The 22,483-nt window shown below is 40.0% G+C and overlaps 1 protein-coding gene across 6 annotated transcripts in view; it reads right to left on the reverse strand.

Annotated features, from left to right (window-relative positions):
* The window catches only part of CHD6 (chromodomain helicase DNA binding protein 6), a 194,700-nt gene that overhangs the window by 151,662 nt on the left and 20,555 nt on the right, over positions 1–22,483 (reverse strand). The window contains exon 1 of one of the 6 annotated variants that reach the window (XM_082744631.1): positions 5,715–5,737. The exons of the other annotated variants lie outside the window; for them this stretch is intronic. The gene's annotated coding sequence lies outside the window, so the exon portion shown is untranslated. Of the gene's footprint in view, positions 1–5,714; positions 5,738–22,483 lie in introns of those variants that run through there. 6 annotated transcript variants of the gene reach the window in all.

The raw sequence follows: 22,483 nt of genomic DNA on the forward strand, positions 1-22,483 counted from the left end.
TCAAATATCGTACTGCGAAATTAGTTGATCATTGTTTATCACTACTGTTTATTATTAGACCATATGCCATCATGTCAACTGACCCAGATCAGGAATGATCCCACCAGTGAACACAGGATTGAAGAAACCAATCTCCTGACAGTACAGCTCAAGGTTCAGAGCCCAGAAAACGCAAGCTATAACCTTCTGGGGGAAGACAAAGGGCTTAAGAAATAATACTCCATATGCACTCTCAACGGGCCTCACCAAGTAACGTAAGATCTTTTGACTCGTCACACTTTATGCCTTTTTGTGGGCAAACAGTAATACCCGTAGACCGAGGAGTGAAGATATTTAAGTTCTGGACACAAGGATGGTATGATTTGTGCAATTTATTCAATCTCCCTGGGTCTCAGTTTCTTCATTTGCAGAAGAGGGACAAAAACCACCTTTTGGGAGAGGACAGAGATGAGTTCTACTTTGGACAGGCTAAGTTTGAAGAACAGGGAGGGAACTTAAAGCTTAGGCAAAGCAATCCTTTTATCTTAAGATAAGGAAAGGAAGGGTCAGAGGAGTGTGATTGCCCAACCGCTCACAATTATTCCAAAGCATGAGAACTGCATTTCCAGGGTTCCGATTCAGCTCTCAGCACTACATCCAGCTGCCTTGAGCAAATGAAAAGCAAATGAAAATAGCAAAAGTGAGAGGTCGGGATTTGGAGATGTTCTATTTGAGGTACTCAGAGAGTGGGCAGAGGTTACATGGATATTCCATAGATAAAGTACAACAGTCTGGAAGAGGAGAAAAGGGAAAAAGGAAAGCCCCACATGGCAGCAAGAAAAAAAAAAAAAAGCAAGCTACAACAGAGGGAGGTTTTGATCCATCCACCAGTGAAGAGGAAGCAATTAAAACAGCTTGATAAAACTGTCAAGAAGACCGATTAAGCACGTGTTTAGAGAAGATGGATGGACCCTTCAGATAGCATTACATAAAAGGGAAGAAAATATTTCATGAAGTAATTCTTACCATAAACACAGATAAAATCTTCAGGGATATAGAACTGTAAGTAATTGTTTAAATTCTTTATCTATTTTCATAACACCTTCCATCTGAATTCTGAACTGTTACACAAAATTACTTTGGAGTAATTTATAGTAAGGAATAAAGCCTATCTGATAGCTATCCAAGACAGCAGGGAAACAAAGTAAACACGTTAACAGAATTATAATACAGATGATCCTCAGCAGAGTTTCTACTTTGGGATAAATAATAAAAGAAAATTACATATTTATGATCATCCAGGCTAAGCATTCTTTATTCTATGGGAAACAGAGGAGCCAGTCCAAGAGTAAACCAATCTACAATCTGTAAACATCCCCATCACCTATATTTTGGAATTCCTAACACTAAAAGGATGGGCTTTCCCACTACTTCTACAACTCCGTTGTGTTCAAGTAAAATAAAAAGCCAACATGTTTCCAAAGAGCTTTTCTCTGTCATATAAAAATACAAATAATGGATTCTAAATCTGACACAAAATTCCTTACGTTCCAGTTTTAAGGTAAAAATCCTGACACCTAACTTGCACATCCTCCGTTTGCTCGCCGGTTGCAAAACTAGGAAGAGGCAGCAACTTGACCAAGTCCACCCCGAGTTCAGTCCCTAAAACCTGTTCAACTCTGGCATGTCCTGCCCTTCCCTTAGGGTCTAAGAATTCAATAGAAATTGAGAATTTTATGAATTTTTCAAAAGATGAAACAGTTCTCCAAATCTCTTCCACCTTCGATTCCCCCATCCCCAAAATCCACCCCCCCCAAAGGAAGAGAGAGCTGTGACAAACGCAGAAGCGGTCTGCGGGGCGATACAGAAAGCAAGATGCTGTGTTACTGACACGTACGTAAGCGATTCTTGCAAAAGCACGCACGGACAACACCAGCCTAACGGCGAGGTGGGCGGCGGGCAACAGAAAGCTCTCGCCAAGAAAATGCCCTCGTTCTCTGAACCTGGCAGGAGGGCGCGAAGAGCGGCAGCGGCAGGCAGTAAACTGAACAGTCAAGAAGCCACCTGCGGCAAATGTAAGCCAACTAACAGCTGTTGACACCATCTCCATTAGGCGTGGTTCACCTGACTACAGATTGGTAATCCGATGTAGTCACCTCTTTTAGATCAACGTATTAGCAAACATCCGTACTGTTAAAACCACTGACTTCTAACACCTAACACCTAAGTAATTACTTACCTGTAAGTAACACTCAGTGGTACTGTTTTAGGAAGACTGGTCTAAGATGTTAGAATCATGATTGAATGAGCAAGAAAACCACACAGAAAAGCCTGTTAGTCTACTCTTTGGCAAACAGGATCCATTCTCAGATCAAAGGACAACCGTTTTTGAGATATAAACTTCTTAACACCCATCACCTCATGCTTCTATTACATTACGTTTGCACCGCCATTCCGATGCTCCCTTCTACCCTCAGCACTGAGGACCAGCTGTCGTGATGGGATTTCAGACTGTTCTACATACAGATGACCAGTCTGGAGGACAGAAAATTTCCAAACTGCCACTCTGGAGTACATGTACACAATGAGATTCATGGCTTCAATCGCGGGCCCCGTTTCCTTAAGATGCCAAATTTGCAAATGAAGCCCTTTATTAGTGGTACAGTATAAGCCCAGACTAGTAATAAAATTAAGTAAATAAATGTCAGGAAACTCATTTGCCTGGATATGAAATCCAAGTATCAGATCTCAAAGGCTCAAAACAATCCTAAAAGAGTTGGTAACAAAGCTGTATGTCACAGACAAGTAGAATAAAGGCAGCCCTTAAAGAGAATAACACAAAACAATGATCCTCCAGAGGGCCTAGGGACTGCATCGGATTCACATTTGAGTCCCCGGAACCTAAGACAGGGCCCATGATACAGTAAATACCTATATACAGATTGCGTAAATACATGTACTGGATTGTTGAATGAAAGGCCCATTGGCTAGTTTTACCAGTCACACTATTTTTTTCCCCTTTACCCTCAAATGACTTAAGGTCAAGAAATATAAGGAAACAATTTATGCAAGGGAATCAATCACTCTAGGTTCTCAGCCTTCTGTGTTACATGTTTGTGGCGACTCTTACCTTGGTCAAAGCCTCACTAGTGAGAGTACAACCAGCCATTCAAAGCATGAAAACAACCTCCTATCCTATCAATGTGGAGATACCAAGCTCCCTAGAGAAAAGTCGGTAATACTAATTCTATTACCACTATTCAATTCAATTTGATTTAATAACAACTGGGCTTTAAACAGCCAGCTCCACTAAGTTCTATCCACAGGGTACTGCCAGAGTTTCTTAGCCACCTTCGCTTTCTGGGAATACGACTCCTATCTAGATTCCATATCCACCTCCTAGACCCAGGTTCGACTCCCAACTTGTGGATTCCTTCCCTTCTGCACCCAGACTGACTCCTGAACAAACCATAGTACTAAGCTGCCTTTTTAGAGCTTTTAAACCCCCCTGCCCCGAGACTGTCCTATCACCACCAATTCCTGAACCAACCATCTACTGTTTCCACTGTCATTAACCCCCATATGGAAGTTACCATGGTGGGCTTCCAAATCTCTCCGCCAGGAAAAAGATGGGCCAGTGATCTGTCAGTGGCTGTAAGAGGAAGGGCATATCACGACAAAGATAAAAGCAAAGATAATGCCTATAGAGAACAAGAGTGATATTTTATTTACACTGTATCTGAAACATTAAAAAAAAATAAGAAGCTGCTGTTCAAAGACTTGGTAAGAAGAATGGCAACAAAAGGAAGTAGAAGCTACTCTATAGGTGGCCTCAGTTATTAACAATTTGATCCCAAATGAAAAGAAAGGTGGCCTGGCAATGAATATTTTTGCTGAATGAATTAGACACCTGGTTTTCGACTTCAAGATGTACAACTCTCGGGGTGCCTGGGTGGCTCAGTGAGTTGTGTCTGCCTTCTGCTCAGGTCATGATCCCAGAGTCACGGGACTGAACCCTGAGTGTGGCTCCCTGCTCTGCAGGGAGTCTGCTTGTCTCTCTGCCTCTCTCCTGCTGGTGCTCTCTCTCTCTCAGATAAATAAAAAAAGAAAGAGAGATGCACAACCCTCAAATTAGTTTTTAAAAATAACAAAAGAGTGAGATACCCAGGATTATTTTGTATTTCCCCTTTTCTAGACTGGGTCTTCCTTTTAAGCTTTCACTTTTAGAATCAAACTATAGCACATTTTAACTTCTATTGAAGCAGAATATGCACTAAAAAACTAAACTAAACTAAACGCAAAAACAAAAAAACCAGCACCCTGCACAAACTGAACACACCCACACAACCAGCGCCCACATCCAGAAAAAGCACACTATTACCACGGAAGGTCCATCCATGCTCTTTTCTGGTCACTACTACTTTCCTCCAAGGTTAACCACTAGCCTGACTTCTAACAGTAGAGTTTCCTTGTTTCTATACCTTATAAAAGCGGAACTACGTTGGAATTATATAGTAACTGTGGCTGGCTTTGGTACTAGCTATCAATACACTGCCTCTCAACTCCAAATTCACCCTTCAGTACCTGCTCCGTGAGAAGAGACCGAGCTCTTGAAGCGTTTCTCCTCGACAGAGCACGATGTTAAGCTTGGCCAGTAGAGGGCGCCCGAGGGACGTCGCAGGAGGAAGGGAGCTTGTCTCCAGGCTCCTGAGTACAGTGCTTGTGTTTGTTCTCGCCCCTACACAGGGTCGCCCTGAGAGTATATAGAACACCTGGCGGTATGTTCCGCCCCAGTCACATGCCCAGAGCATCAGATTATTTCTCCATTCTCAGAGATGATCTGGAAGATTTAACTGGCCAGCACAGGCCCTACCTGTACTTGAGGATAATGAAATCATCCTACTGCCTTATACTTCTTTAAGATAAATTCTCCCAGGTACTTAATATTATTTAATACCTGATATATTTTCTGTTATCTCCTGAGTTTTCTATGTTCTGTATTTCCCTTAATTTGCAAAGTCAAAAGTGGAACTAAGTACTTTAGCTGGTTAAAGCAGTTAGCATCCCTTAGTAACATCTATTGGAAACCAAGTCAAATCTTACAGTGAAATGTCCAAAGCAGTCCTATTAAGAAGTCAGGAAAAAGACAAGGATGCCCTCCATCAAGAGCTGCTCTGGACATTCTAGAGAATATGGGGAACAGCTATGAGATGTGTAACTTTGACAGAAAGATACAGAATTATTATTTATTTATGAAGTGACTCCTTCTTTTATAAGCCCAAGAAGCAACTTAAAAATTATGAGAAGAAAAAGACCATTTTGCCAAATGATCAGTAAAAAATATATTTATACAAATGTCAGTAACCCAGTGGGAAGAAACCTCAAGCTTTCTTCATGTGTGCAGCTGCTGCTGTTCACATCCTACATGCCAAGGGAAACCAGCTCTACTGCTCTGCCTCTGATGACCTATTGAAGGGACTAGGACCAGGGTAAAGGCCCACTTACACAAGCCAGGCATGAAAGGCCAACCTCCTACAGTTTAGCACCATACTGGAACTGACCCAATCAGCCGGAAGGCCATGCAAGGACAATGCATGCTTAGCTCATCTTTATTAACCTAATACTTTATGTCCAACATAATATTCATTTTGAAATTCTATTTTACCAAATTCAACCCCTTATCAATTTTCTCCCTCTCATTTTGGGGTTTATTGTTTGAGTGAGGAGCGGCCTACCTCACTCAGGAACCAGCAAGAGAAGATATGCAGGACAGTCTCCAATGAAACTGAAGAAGTGACCATTTCTTCAACTATAAAATGAAATTGTTTGACGTGAAATTTTGAAAATCCTTTCCTAGGGATCCTATGCTCTAAAATCCTATACTTACTTCTATGACATCTGTACACAGAATAACTACACAGCAAGAGAAAAAAAAAAAAAACCTATGGAAAGGGAATCCTGCAAAAATGTTATTATGTTCTCTATTTTACTGAGCTTTCCATTCTCTAAGGAATAAGAAAGCTGGGTAAGAAATTCTACCCTCCCCCCGCCCCCAGCCAAGAAAAACTTACTAAAAAGGAAGGGCTGCACTGAAGTCTAGAAGATGATTCAGGAACTGTTTCTGTTTTAGAAGACATGAATGTCCTTTCTAAAACATGCTAAGTATTTTAAAAAATTCTCTAAATTTGGGAAAAATTAGTGATGCAACAATTATCAAAATTATATACAATGTCAACATTTGAATCTGTAAACAGAATAAATAAAATTAAGAAACAGGTTGTCTTGGGGCGCCTGGGTGGCTCAGTGGGTTAAAGCCTCTGCCTTCGGCTCAGGTCGTGATCCCAGGGTCCTGGGATCGAGCCCCGCATCGGGCTCTCTGCTGAGCAGGGAGCCTGCTTCCTCCTCTCTCTCTCTGCCTGCCTCTCTGCCTACTTGTGATCTCTGTCTGTCAAATAAATAAATAAAATCTTTAAAAAAAAAAAAAAGAAAAGAAAGAAAGAAACAGGTTGTCTTTAAGTCCATCCTCTCTCTCACTCCTAGAGAATCAGTCCCTTGAGGACTTTCCTATTAAATTTTACCAGTGGCACGCAACTGCTTGAAGCTTCAAATGCAGAGTGAAAAACACTAGATAAATCCATCTCTTTTGGATCCTGACTTGAGGAAGCTTCCTCATTAGTTCTGTGTTAACACATCCCTGTCCATGATAGCCAACTGTTCAAACCATCAGATTTTTTACAATATTCAGATTCTTGAAGATTTAGACATTTTCTTACCCCGATTTAACCTCTTATCAGACTAATACAAAATAAGCACAGTTCAAACATAAAAACATAAAGAAAGGTAGAAATTTTCTTGTGAAAGAACATGACGCTCAAATTATTCACTGTTCTCATCTGAAATGACATTCAGTAGAAATAAATTCACTTGCTAGAGTAAAAACAGAATGAAGGACAGAAAAAGCGGTGAAGAAAATTACTGAAATTTGTTAAAATATGAGACACACCTCAATTTAAGAAAAAAAATCACTTAGCAGAGACCAAAGATAAAATTGGGCAAGACAGTTTACACAGTGCCTCCTGACTCTTGGTTCTATAATCAATATCTATGACTGCTACTTATTGTGATTTGGAGAATCTGAAAAACTATTTCAATGGTATTGAATACTAGCTATTTGGCATTCTGCTCCAAAAATATGTAGGTAAGGTCCGGATGAATGGTTAGAGTGCAAGCAACCTGAACTTCAGGCAAAAAGGTCCAAAGGCCAGAGCAGTACCCTGTGTGAATCTGCCTGAGACCTGAAGCTGTCTGCTAGGTTTCCTTTGGGGCCTCACCATCTATTCTGACCTCGTAAGTCCCTCTACCCAAGATGATATTATTAGAGTCAGGACACTGTTTCTACTCCACCTAAAGTTAAGAGATTCAAAAAAGGTCTCAAGAGTCAGAAAGACCTTTTTTAAAAAAAGATTTTTATTTATATATTTGACAGAGAGAAGGATTTATTTATTTGACAGCTAGAGAAGGAACACGGCAGAGGGACTGGCAGTGAGAGAAGCAGGTCCCCCACAGAGCAGGGAGCCGGACGCAGGGCTCAATCCCAGGACCCTGGGATCATGACTTCAGCCGAAGGCAGACGGAGACACTTAGCTTAATGGCTTAACGAATGAGCTACCCAGGCACCCCCAGAAAGACCTTCTAAAGGGGAAAACTCTACGTATTTGTTCCTCCATGTGGACATGAATGCTATCTTCCCCTCTCTCTATATATATATACACACACAAACAGGCAAACAAAATACACATATATGTAGATTATTTACATATGAATACAAATAGATTATCCTCCAGGACTAGTAGAGGACCATACACTTGAGATATTCTTCTAGTAACAGAGACACTACCTAACCCACTCCGTCCTTCTGCTACAGCAGAGCATAAATTCTACTCCAGCAGAGCATAAATCCTACAACCAGACTATCTAGGTCCAAATCTAGGCCCTTGACATTCATTAGTTGTATGACCACAGCAAATCATTTAATCTCTCTGCCTCATTTTCCTCGTATGTAAAACAGGGCTGATAATCACGTAAAAACTGAATTAATTAGTATACACAAATTTAAAAGTATAGTGTCTGACACACAGGAAATACTTGATAATGTCAACTATTTCTATTGGTATTATAGAACAGCCTTCTAGGTAGGCTTACCAAAAAACAAAACAAAACAAAAAACAAACAAACAAAAAAACCCAGAAAACCAAAAAACCCAGAAAACAAAAAACAAAAAAACAATGTGACCACAACAGTGAGAAGAAATGACCTACATGGATTCAAGTGACCTATATGGATTCATGACCCATACTCCCCAAACAAAGTAATCTCAGAATTTTACTATCCTTGGAGCAAAACCCAATGTAGATAAAAATACTTCACAAACACATAATAATCCGAAAGCAGGAATCTAACTCAAAATCTGTTCCCATAAAACCTTTTAAGGACAACTTATTCAAAAACAAATTTACTTAGCAGTAAATTTAGCTAAACACACAACTTTTAAACATTCTTTTCTACACATGTCCTTTACTAGCCATAATCAGAGAAAAAAACATATTTTGCACAAGTTTCCAGACACCTCAGAGTTGACCTGCAGTTTTTTTCCCAAAGTTCTTAATTAAAAATTTTCCTTTCCTTTTCTCTAAGTTTCGCATGTCTTCTTAAAATGTTAACAATAGTGAAACAAATGATGCAGGCCATAATCACCCATGAATGTTAAATTAAAACCATTAGCTGGAAGGTACAGACCTGGAAATCTATAGGTTGTCGCAATGTCACCCCACGGATTTTGCAGGTCAAATGGGGAGGAAAAACACCTGATAACAAAAGGCCAGGCCAACATGAGCTCACCAATCAATCTTAGTATACAAAGTAGGACAATCAACATGGTCTTTGAATGTGAAAAGCAGTTTAATACACCACGTACAAATAATAAAAAATATGAATGATTATAAAAAGTTAAGCCTCAATCTAACTAACTGTTTACAAGGAAACATGGAAAAAGAATAGCATGTTACATAACACGGGGAGGAGGGAAACACCCAGTTTCTTCAATAAATAAATGGTATAAGCAAAAAAAGAAAATAAAAATAAAAATAAAAAAGTGTATTATAGACTTAAAAAGATTAAAGGGATAAAACAATGAAATGCACTAAGTGGATCTTATTTGGACCTGATTCAAAAGAGTCAGGATGCCCTGGGTGGCTCAGCTGATTAAGTGACTGCCTTCAGCTCAGGTCATGATCCTGGAGTCCCAAGACTGCATCCTGCATCGGGCTGCTTCTCCCTCTGGCCCTCCCCCGCTCATGCTCTTTCTCTTTCCTTCTCTCTCTCAAATAAATAAAATCTTAAAACAACAACAACAACAACAAAAACAACAAAAAAACAGAGTCAACTGTAAGAAGACATTTTCGAGAAAAATCAAGGGAAGAGATTCAGTATTAGATAATATTAAGGAATTAGGTTTCAAGAAATTTTGGGGGTATGATAATGTGCTTTTCTATAAAGTCCATATCCAATAGGTATAAAAACTAAAATAGCTATAGATGAAATAACAGGTTGTATGGATGTTCTTTAAAACAAGTCAAAAAGAAAGTGAGAGGGGCGCCTGGGTAGCTCAGTGGGTTAAGCCGCTGCCTTCGGCTCAGGTCATGATCTCAGGGTCCTGGGATCGAGTCCCGCATTGGGCTCTCTGCTCAGCAGGGAGCCTGCTTCCTCTTCTCTCTCTGCCTGCTTGTGATCTCTCTCTGTCAAATAAATAAATAAAATCTTAAAAAAAAAAAAAAAGAAAGAAAGTGAGAAAGGGGGCACCTGGGCAGCTCAGTCATTAAGTGTCTGCCTTCAGCTCAGGTCAAGATCCCAGGGTCCTGGGATTAAGCCCTGGGTAGGGCTCCCTGCTCAGCAGGGAGCCTGCTTCTCCCTCTCCCACTCCCCCTGCTTGTTGTGTTGCTTCTCTCACTACCTCTCTGTCAAATGAATGAATGAAAGAAAGAAAGAAAGAGGAAGGAAGGAAGGAGAAAAGGAAGGAAAGAGAAGATAATAAAATAAGAATGGTATGATAATTTGTTGTAGCATTCTACTTGTGTGTAAATTTGAAATTTCCCATAATAAAACATTTTTCAAAGGTTAAGGGAAAGAAAGAACAGGAAATCATAAGCAAATCTAAGTGGCCACCATCAATTCACGAGGCAAGAAAACTTGAAGAAAGCCTGTATGTAAAACAAACACAAAAAAAAGCTGACAGTAGTAGCCTCTAAAGACAGTATGTGAGATACTTTGGGCAGATTTCTTTTGTCAGCAGAAATTCTACAACACTCCCATGGGGGTGTGCTTTCCATTAGGCAATGTTCCATTACCAAGGTGTGGAGATGTCTTGATACCTCTTCACTCTGAGGAAAGTTGTTCAACGAAACTGACTACCAAAACATGCATACAGTTATCCTCCGAACAAGGGTTTGAATTGTGCAGGTCCATATATACGCCTATCTCTTTCAATAAATACAGCTCAATACTGTAAACACATTTTCTCTTAAGATTTCCTTAGTAACATTTTCTTTTCTCTCACTTTATTCTTAAGAATACAGTATGTGGGGCGCCTGGGTGGCTCAGTGGGTGAAAGCCTCTGCCTTCAGCTCAAGTCATGGTTTCAGGGTCCTGGGATCAAGCCCCACAATCAGGCTCTCTGCTCCGCGGGGATCCTGTTTCCCCCCCTCTCTCTGCCTGCCTCTCTGCCTACTTGTGATCTCTGTCTGTCAAATAAATAAATCAAATCTTAAAAAAAAAAGAAAAAAAAGAATACAGTATGTAACAGACAAAATGTGTTAACTGACTTATCGGTAAGGCGTCCAGTCAACTGCAGGCTGGCTAAGTCTAAACTGGTTAAGTCTTTGGGGAGTCAGAAGTTATATATAGATTTTGACTGCTCAGGAGTCAGGGACCCTAACTCCAGCACAGTTCAGGGTCAAATGTATTTTTTTTTTTAAAGGTTATTTATTTATTTATTTATTTGACAGAGAGGAATCACAAGTAGATGGAGAGGCAGGTAGAGAGAGAGAGAGAGGGAAGCAGGCTCCCTGCTGAGCAGAGAGCCCGATACGGGACTCGATCCCAGGACCCTGAGATCATGACCTGAGCGGAAGGCAGCGGCTTAACCCACTGAGCCATCCAGGCGCCCCTCAAATGTATTTTTTAATGGCAATTGGTCTCTTTATACTTTCCAATTTCTCTAACATTCATACAAATGAATGTGGTTTTCCAAATTCAAGAAATAATATTTTGTATTATAAAAAAAAATTCACTGTGGCTAAAAAAAGTTATTTCAGTCCTCCTTCTTCCAATCCCTTCCCCATTCCCATTCCTAGTGTTACCTCATACTTGCTATCCAAGTAGTTCAAGCATTACCTAATTATATGAGATCTGTGGGTCCAATATATCACCTATTTTCTTCTAAAACTTGAAAAATGTATGAATAATTATCCTTGTCCTACATATAGCAGCGTACAGCATTTATAGAAGAGGATACTGTCTAAATGTGATAACTACTAACCTAATAAAAGGGTTCAGTGATAGAGGCACCAAGGGTACCCAAAGCATAATCCTCTCTGACCCACAACTGTGTTTTCCACCCCTTCTTGTTAGCTAAGGAAAACTGTGAATCCAGAATATTGTGCCTTACCAACTTTAACAGTATCTTCCCAACAGCTGTCTGCCAAACAGTTTAAGTAACTCTCACCAGGCTCTCACCACCTTCCCATGATTCCCTCTGGGTTTTATGTATCTATTCAAACATAATTTGATCAACAGAGGTGGTAAAGAAGAAGATGCTGTAAAAACAAACAACAAATACTACCAGAGGATGATTACAGTTTTAACATATAACTAAAAATGAGCTGGGGCACCTGAGTGGCTCAGTGGGTTAAAGCCTCTGCCTTCAGCTCAGGTCATGATCTAAGGGTCCTGGGCTCTCAGCTCGGTGGGGAGCCTGCTTCCTTCTCTCTCTCTCTGCCTACTTGTGATCTCTCTCTCTGTCAAATAAATAAATAAATAAAATCTTAGAGGGGGAAAAAAAAAATAAAGAGCTGTAAGTGCCTTTGGTCCCAGGGAAGGCTGACCTGGGAAATCTATGTCTGTATTGACCTTATTCCCCTAGGAATAGGGCACCCTGTCCCTAGGGTAAGAGAGAAGGCATAAGAATATATTATTGCTAGTAAGGTAGCAACTACTCAGCTGTGTTCCCTTTCTACTGTAAATACTCACACCAAAGGTTATTTCCCTAAGTAATACAGAAGTGGTTATATTTATCCACACTGGGACAGATGGTTTTACAATATTAAAAGTCCTCCTACTGAAAGAACTTAGCTTCTAAGAACTTAAAATTGGATGTGCCTTTTTAACATGCACTGTTAATAATAATTAAACTGGAACGCACCAACTAGCATTTACGGCATTCTTTTTTTTTGGTATTTGCAAGAGTGTATGAAAATGAGTATGAGGAAGGGAGGAGGAGAGGGAAATGATCTCAAGCGGACTCCGCACTGAGCATGGAGCCCAATGTGGGGTTCAATCTCATGATCTTCAGATCATGACCTCAGCCAAAACGGAGAGTTGGACGTGTAAGTGGCTAAGCCACCCAGGCACCCCTCAATAATTTCAATTCTACTCAGAAAAGACTTGCATCTAAAATGTGGTTAAAAGATTACAGAGATCCAAATATAAGTAGCACTCTGCCTTCTTTTAAGAACTTTCAGTCTAGTGAGAAAAGACAAACTTGTTAACAAGTATCATTTGGTACAGCAGACATCAGAACTAAAGAAGAGTTTCAAATACAGTAGGAGCCAAAGTAACTGAGAAAGCAATTACAAGGGGAAGTCCTGACAAGGTAACTTCTGTGAATGCTATAAAAGTAAAAGATATGAAAATGTGAAATTCTATAATAACTGAAAAAAAATAATAAAATTAAGTTCCTAGTCCTAAAACAGGTCATGAATATTCTATATATACAAATGTGGCAACTTCTCTCCCCTAAAACCTACCCCTAATGTAACAGTAGACTCAACAATATTTAATGTCCACCTCAGTCTCCTAACACTAATGTCCAGCAGGCGACCAAAAATTAAAAGATACACACAAAGCAAGGAGACAAAGCAATCAAAAGAACCAGGCTGAGAGATGACCCAGATGCTGTAACTAAGGGAATTTAAAATAACAATGATTAGTAAGTTAAAGAAGTTAGTAGACAATATGCAGGAACAGACTGCAAATTTCAACAAAATGATAGATAATTCATGAAAGAGTCAGAAAGAAATGCTATTTTTGGTAAGTTATCAGAGATGAACAATTTCTCTGTTGGGCTCACCCTAACACTCAACATAATCAAGAATGTAATCAATGAACTTGAAGATAAATCACTAGAAATCACCCAAAAGTGAAACACAGAGAGAACAAGAAGTGGGGGCAGGGGGCATGTACACAACAGAAAGAACACTGAACAGCTTTGAGAAATGATCAAATGATATCATATACGTGGAACCAGAGTCCCAGGAAGAGGAGGAAGAGAACAAGGCAGAAAGGATATTTGAAGAAAAAGTGACTGAGAACTTTCTAAAATTAAAGTCATCAAACCACTGATCCAAGAAGTTTAGAGAACTCTACTGAACAAATACAAACAAGTAAGCAGCTAAATAAATACAACAAAAAACACCCAGCTGGTTCATAGTCAAATGCTAAAAGTCAAAATGAAAATCTTAAATATAGCCAGAGGGGGGGAAAAATTACTCTCTGAGGAAGAAAATTACATTTTCAGCAGCTCACTTATCAGAATTTATACAATACAGAAGATAATGGAGTGAAATCTCTTAAACCACGTTTTTAAAATAATCGTTAAACCCAGTGTGGGGCTCAAATTCACAACCTCAAGATCAAGAGAATCTCATGCTCTTCCAGGTGCCCCTAGAATGAAATCTTTTAAGTATTAAAGGGGAGGGGGCTTTCATGAATATTGAGCAAAAATATGTTTCAAAAATGAAGGCAATAACAGTTTTCAGATAAACAAAAGCTGAGGTAATCCAATGTCTGTGCACCCCTGCCAAGAAATGGTGAAGGAAGTTCTTCCAGTAGAAGGCATATGACAACAGACAAAAGTATGGATCTACAAAAAGAGGTTAACAGTTCCAGAAATGATAAAAAAGGGAAGTATAAAACCCTTTTTCCAGGGCACCTGGCTGGCTCTGTAAGTTAAGCGTCCAGACTTTAGATTTGTCTTAAGTCTTGATCTCAAGTTTTGGGATAGAGACCCGTATTAGCTCCCTGCTCAGCAGGGAGTTTCCTTAAGATTCTCTCCCTCTCCCTCTGCCCACCTCTCAAATAAATAAATATATCTTTTTTAAATGCCCCTTTTCCCACATTTTTAATCACTCTAAAAGAGAAATGTCAAAATAAAAATAATAACAGTGTATTGTGGATTTATAAAATACGTAAAAGTAAAATGTATGAAAACAGTATCACACTGGATGTAAGGGGAAAACCAGAAGTATAATGTGTTGTGACTTTAGAAGAGATACTAAAAGAGACAAAGAAAGCCATTCACATAATGATAAAGGTTAATTCCCGAAGAAAACATAACCATCCTTAATTTGTATGCATCTCACAAATGAACTTCACAACACAGGAAGCAAAAACTGAGAACTCAAAGGAAATATATATATAACATATAATAAAATAGATAACAATTATGTATGTATTATAGGTGGAAAATTAACACTCCTCTTTTAGTAATCCATAAAATGAGTAGACAAAAAACTTGTAAGCATATAGAAGATAGGGATAAAGCTATCAACCAACTTGACCTAACTAACATTTAGAGAATGCTCTACCCTGTAAGAGCAGAATATAAAATCTTTTTTTTTTTTTTTTAAGATTTTATTTATTTAAGACAGAGATCACAAGTAGGCAGAGAGGCAGGTCCGGGGGTGGGAGGAGTAGGCTCCCTGCTGAGCAGAGAGCCGGGTGTGGGATCGATCCCAGGACCCTGAGATCATGACCTGAGCCAAAGACAGTCGCTTAATCCACTGAACCACCCAGACGCCCCTAATCTTTTTTTAAATTAATATACAATATTTTCAATATGCACAAAGGACATTCATCAATATAGTCTATGTTCGTGGCCATAAAACAATTCTCAACAACTTTAAAAGAACTGAAATTACAACAAAGTATATTCTCTGACCACAAAGTAATTAAATTTGAAATCATTAACAAGAAGGTATCTGTAGAGACCACAAATATTTGGAAATAAAACACACTTCTAAACCACCCTGAGTCAAAAAGGAAGTAATAACAGAAATTAGAAAATGTTTTGGGGCGCCTCAGTGGCTCAGTTGGTTAAACAACTGCCTTTGGCTTGGGTCATGATTCTGGAGTCCTGGCATGGAGTCCCAAATTGGGCTTCCTGCTCAGCAGAGCGAGGAGTCTGCCTCTCCCTCTGACCCTCCCCCTTCTTGTGCTTTCTCCCTCTCTTAAATAAATAAATAAATAAAATCTTAAGGGAAAAAAAAAAAAAAGAAAATATTTGGAATTGAAAGAACATCAAAACAATATATGAAAATTTATAGAATGCAGCTGAAACAGTGCCTAAAGGAATGATTATAGCGTTGAAAATTTATTATAAAAGAAGAAAAAGTCCTCTGATAAACTAAACTAAGCTTCTACCTTAAGAAACTAAAAAGGGAGACCAAAGTAAACCTAAGGCAAGTAAAAGGAAATAAATAATAAAGAATAAAAATCAATGAAATTGAGAACCAAAAAATAAGAGAAAAATTAGTGAAACCAAAAGCCAGGTCTTTAAAAATATCAATAAAATTCTAAATCTCTCACCAGAATGATCAAGAAAAAAGACAAAAGACACAAATAACCAAATTCAAGACTCCAAAGGGAGACATCTCTAGGAAGCCTACACACATTAAAAAGATAACAATATCTGAGGTGCCTGTGGGGCTCAGTTGGTTAAGCATCCCACTCTTGATTTAGGCTCAGGTCATGATCTCAGGGTTGTGAGACCAAAACCTGGTGTTGGGCTCTGTGTTGGACATGGAACCTGCTTCAGATTCTCTCTCCCTTGCTCTGTGTCTCTCTCTAATTAAAAAAAAAAGAAAAGAAAAAAAAGAAAAAAGGATAATATTAACATCACGCCATACATTTGCATAACTTAGATGAATCAGGTAAGCTCCTAGAAAGACACAAATTGGCAAAACTCACTTAAGAAGAAATAGAGAACCTAAAGAGCCCTTCGTCTATTAAAGATACTGAATTTACAGTTAAAAACTTTCCAACCAGGGCACCTGGGTGGCTCACTGGGTTAAGTATCTGCCTTTGGCCCAAGGCATATCTCAGGATCCCTGCATTGGGCTCCCTGCTCAGGGGAGAGTCTGCTTCTCCCTCTCTCTTTGCCCCTCCACCCTGCTCATGCTCTCTCTCTGAAATAAAATAAAAATCTTAAAAAAAAAAAGGGCAATACAAAAAACTCCAATAAAGAAAACTCCAAGCCCAGATGGCTTCAATGGTGAACTTCATCAAATATGTAAGAAGAAATTATACCAAATTTACATATACTCTTCCAGAAAACACAAGAGGAGGGAACCCTTCTTATCTCACTTTATGAGGCCACATTATCCTGACACCAATCTAGCAATACAAGAAAGCACAAGGCAAACACAACAATCAAAACAAAGACATTAAGATCCTTAACTAAATACTAGAATGAACTGAATACAGCAACAGATGAAAAGGATAATACATCAAGACCAAGGAGGATTTATCCTGGGTATGCAAGAAGGATTCAACATTCAAAAATCAATTAATGTAATTCACTGTATCAATAGACTAAAGAAAAAAACCTACAGGATCATCTCAATAGATATACAAAAAATATCTGACAAAATCTGACATCTATTTATGATTAAAACTGTCAGAAAACTTGGATAAAAGGGAACTTCCTCAAACACATAAAAGGCATTGATGAAAAACCTAAAGTTAATTGAACTGCATCATTTCCCCTAAACTCAGGAACAAAGTAAGGATGTCTAATCTCATCACATCTATTCAACATCATACCAGTGTCCTAGCCAATGCAGTATGACAAGAAAAAGAAGGTATACAGATTAAACAGGAAGAAATAAAATTGTCTTTATTTGCACTTGACATAACTATCAATGGAAAAATTCCAAAAGAATCTACTAAAAGGCTTCAAGAACCAGCAAATTCAGAACTTCAGAATAAGTGGACTTATTTGCTTCTCAGCTATGGAAAGTTTTGCACGAGTCAGCTTTTCTTTCAGTAGATGATCTCTTTTCTCACATCTTCCCTTGAAAGAGGTTCATTCTGAGAATTCATGCTATAAGGTTGATATCTTAGAACTAGGAAACTGAAAAATGGAATGCAGCCCCAGAAAATTAAATGCTTTCAAGAGCCAAGTTAAAAGCTTCCCCTTGCTTGAACTGATGAGCCCAGGAACTGACAAGCTTTAACACTCACTAAAATCCCCAGATGACATAAAACACTGTGTAAAAGACTTGTCTTATCACTAAGTCTTCCACACATTCACAGCCTCTGTTAGTAAAACAAGGACTAAGCGCCTACGTATTTCAGACACATTCCTCCTCCCAACACACCCCCACGCACATCTTATAAGACCAGAGGCAGACCCCTAAACCAAAGGCAGCCAATTCCCATGGAGGCCAACAAGTGAGGACAGGACATTTCTGGGGTAGGGGAAAAACAGTAAAAGGCAAAACTGATTTCCTCTCAAATCTGAAATCTAAAGAATAAGATATTAAGCAATAGGAGTACAAGTTGAGAAATCGTGAGACTGAGACCATGGAGGAGCCATTGGAACCTTGTCATGGAAAAATTAAGAGAGGGCATAACATATAAGCAAACAGGAACTATAAAGGAAAGGAGAGCAGTAAGACAGAATGAGGAAGCCAATGGGTGGGGAGAGAAAAGTGGGGCAGATTGACTGGGAGTCCCATAAACAGTAAAATACTAGGAGAGACCATGCAAGAGAGATAGTCACTAAAGGCCCAGGAGCTGTCCTGGATCCAGAACTATATTACTCATCTATTGCCAAAATAATGCTGTACAGCGAAAGACCACAAAATCTTAGTAGCATGCAACAATAAGCATTTAACTTTACCTCGGGCATGTGAGTTGGGTTGACTCTGCTTTAAACTGCGGGTCTGCTGGGCGGGCCCTGTTGCACTGTCTCACTCTGAGGTCTATGCTGAAGAGGCTATACCTACTCAGGGTTCTTCTCTTGGTGATGGCAAAGACATGAGAGGACAAGTCTATCTGAACAAACCTGCTGCAAACCTGTGCTTTCCTGTCTACTAACATGCCACTGGGCTAAAGCAATCATCCAGCTAACCCTAAAACCAAGGGATAGGGATATCATTCCATCCATGAACTACAGCAAGGGTATGAATGTAAAATACTACAGAAGAGTGAATAAGTAGGGCCAATGACTCAGTCTACTACACCATTTCACACCACTTTTCTACACTAACTTGGCCTAAATCTCTGTTCCTTGCAATTTAAAAGATCCAACTAAAACACAAGGATTAAGAAAATTCTCTAGGGGCACTGTCAGGCTACACTGGGAGCTCCGAATCCCCAGTGCAATGTAACCTATGGATTCCATTTCTCCCTTCTTCCCTTTAAGAGGTCAGAAAACATCTGAATTATTTGTTGAAATATTTCTAATTAAAAGGGGGTTAAAAAAAAAAAAAAAACCCTCTTAAGAAAGTCGAGACCTGGGGCGCCTGGGTGGCTCAGTGGGTTAAGCCGCTGCCTTCGGCTCAGGTCATGATCTCAGGGTCCTGGGATCGAGTCCCACATTGGGCTCTCTGCTCAGCCAGGAGCCTGCTTCCCTCTATCTCTCTCTCTGCCTGCCTCTGTGTCTACTTCCACAAAAAGAAAAAAGAGTGGACAGAGTCAAATCTAAGATTAGAGTAGAATGAAATGGTAGAAAAGAAAATAAAAACAAAATATAAAAATTTGGAAAGTTTAAACATTGAATTTGCTGGGGATACAAGAAATACTGTTTACTGGATTTAAGAGAGAAAGTTTTGAGAAAAACAGTCCTGCTTCTTCAAAAAGTAACTAAAATGCTAGGTACACTTTTGAACTATGACCCATTTCAAACAACGAACTTACTCCTTGTTAAGTGAATTAACAATGACTCCGTAATACCTGTTAAAAGGAACCTCATTCCTCAGTAAAGAGCTAAGTAAGTCAAAGACAACACAAATATTCTATTAATAAAGCAGAAGTTAGAGCCACAACATACACTTCCTTTGACTGCTGTCCAAAGATTTTTAAATGCTTACTTCCAACCCAGACCATCCTGGCAAAATGGAATTCATAGTCAACCAGCCCACCACTAGCGGGTGGAACAAAAAGGCACTGGAACTGCACTGGCATTAACGGGGATGCAACACGAAAACACTGGGGTACGCCAGGACTTCCCGAGATCCCTGCCTCTCATCAGGCTAGGTCTAGTATGAGTAGATGTGAGCGAACACATCTCAATCAACTCTGCGTAAGTTCTCTTAATACCCTAGAAGCTTTAAAGATCTTATTCTGGAACAGGGTCTTTGAACAGCGACTCTGGGACACAGACCATTATAACACCACTATAATAAACACCATTACCTTGAAAAAACAAAAACTTCCAATTATCACATACGTATAACAAGCCTCATCTGCTACCACAGAATTCCAATGCAAATTACAACAAAAGCAGTCCTAATAAGAGTTCTCTGTCTCCAAATAAACTCAAGGTGTGACTCTCTAAAAGCACTTTCAAGAGATTTTATCAACAGAAAGAAAAATACCCACCACAGGAGAAAATTCAAAATAAAATCCTTCTATAGACAACAATTTCCTGCCCCCAGGAGGAGGAAGGTTGAGGTGATCTGATTTAGAAATGACTCTCTGGTATTCAAACACTTTGATAAGGAGAATGCCAAGGCTGTTTTAACGCCAGCCTAGTCAGAGAAAATGGTTAGATGATAGATCAAAGGGATATGATTTGTTCAGCCCGGGAACAGATTATCACAAGTTATTAAAGTAATGGGGCACCTGGGCGGCTCAGTTGGTTAAGCATCTGCTTTCGACTCAGGTCGTGATCCCAGGGTCCTGGGATGGAGCCCCAGCTCCATGCTCAGCGAGGAGTCGGCTTCTCCCTCTCCCTCTGCCCCTCCCCTTGCTCATGCTCACAAGCACACTGTCTCTGTCAAACAAATACATAAAATCTCTATTTTTAAAAGATTTTATTATTTATTTGACAGAGCAAGAGAGCATAAGCAAGAGAGCACAAGGGGGAGCCTGATGCGGGGTTCGATCCCAGGGTTCACAACCTGAGCTGAAGGTAGATGCTTAGCCATCTGAGCCACCGAGGCGCCCAAATATATAAAGTCTTAAAAAAAAAAAGTTATGAAAGCTATGAAACTATCTTTGTGATGGCTATCTGGCCTTCATGTTTAGGTTCTTTTCTTCCTAGTTCCTATTTTCACCCTTCATTAATGGATAAAATACCACAGTCTTAATGGTGTTAGACATAGTAGCCAAGGCTCACAGGTCTGTGTGTGCCCATGGGCCACTCTGAACTTAAGAGACAGCCACTGAGGAGCAAGCCCAGCCCTCAGAGGGTTATACCAGACTGGTCTACAACCTGCTTTTCCTGGTGCTGTCCTTGCCCACCCCCCACCCCACTCTTCGCCCTTGCACAGCCCAACAACATTATGGCAACTTCTCAAACATTGGTGTTATGAAATGAATCATAGCCCCCTCCACACACCAAATTCATATGCTTAAGCCCTAACTCCCAGTACATCAGAATGTGACTGTATTTGAAGAAAGGGCCATTAAATAGGTAATTAAGTTAAAATGGGGTCAGTGGAGTGGGCCCTGATCCAATACAGCTGGTCTCCTTTTTAAGTAGAGGTTAGGATGGCGCCTGGGTGGCTCAGTGAGTTAAACCTCCGTCTTCGGCTCAGGTCACTATCTCAGGGTCCTGGAATCAACTCCTGCATCGGGCTCTCTGCTCAGTAGGGAGCCTGCTTTCATCTCTCTCTCTCTCTGCCAGCCTCTCTGATTACTTGTGATCTGTCTGTCAAATAAATAAAATCCTTAAAAAAAAAAAAAAAGATGAGGACACAGCATAGAGAAAAGGCCATGTGGGGACCATGGTGAGAAGTAGGCCTACAAGCCAAGGAGGGCCTTCAGAAACCAAACCTGCCACCTTAATCGGGGGACTTCTAGCCTCCAGTTGTGAGAAAATTAATTTCTGTGAAAGCCATCCAGTCAGGGTATTTTGTTATGGTAGCCCCCGCAACATTTGGAACAGATTTTGCTACAAAATCCCATGACTGAGGACAGACCCTGCATTTAAAATCCACTCACAGGGAATTTTTTCCCAAAGATTTAGAGCAAAAGCAAGTGGGGGGAGGGGTAAAGGGAGAGAATCTTCAAGCAGACTCCCCACTGAGCACCAAACTCAACCAGGCCTCCACCTCTGGTCTCATTCTCATGACCCCTGAGATCATGACCTGAGCTGAAACCAAGAGTCAGATGCTTAACCGACTGAGCCACCCACCTGCCTCACCTCAGGGAATTTGTTATGGCTTTATGGAACATCTCGAGTCATCTCAATTATTGAAAAAATATCACCTTCATAATAAGCATTTCTGCAGGTTCACCTAACCTTATAGAAGTCTTCCTCAACATCAACAGTAAAGCACTACTGGAAGCTTCTCCTAAGCTACAGCAATCACCACATTTCCCTTCCATTCCCTGCCATCTCCACGATGACACAATCACAACCATTCCCAGAGTAGTCCTCTCCCGCAGCCCTAGCCCAAGAGGGAGGTCAAACTTATACACCGATGGTTTCCTCAAAATGTCTTCCCAAAGTATTATTTTTGGCATTCTTATACCTCTGTATCAATCTAAAATAAAAGGATTCTGAAGACACCATGCGGCTTCATATCCCCACCTATGTCACCCCCTCTGGACCACCTGGAAAACTTCTAGTAATCCTCTACCGGAAATTTCACCTTCTCTATAAAATCTTTCAAAAACCACTTTCACCTCTAAAAGGCGACCGATTCTTCGCTCTCATAATTACGTAAGTACCCATCCTGTTCACCAGACTGATAGCCCCGTGACGGCAAGCACTCATTCTCTTTGGTTGTCAGGCTCTTGCAAAGCACCTGCTATGTGGCACTTGGAAATGGTCCCTGAATCAACGATTGCCAGCACTCAATGGCAACAATCACATGTGATTATTCTAGGTCTCTTCCTGGCAGGGTGACCAGTAAATAACCAATGCTCCCCAACAAGCTGGGTGAATTTCACAATCATAAGGTTGAGTGAAAAAAGCTAGATACAAAACAGTACATCC

The sequence above is a fragment of the Mustela nivalis genome (assembly GCF_964662115.1).
Source record: "Mustela nivalis genome assembly, chromosome: 8".
Classification (NCBI taxonomy): Eukaryota; Metazoa; Chordata; class Mammalia; order Carnivora; family Mustelidae; genus Mustela; species Mustela nivalis.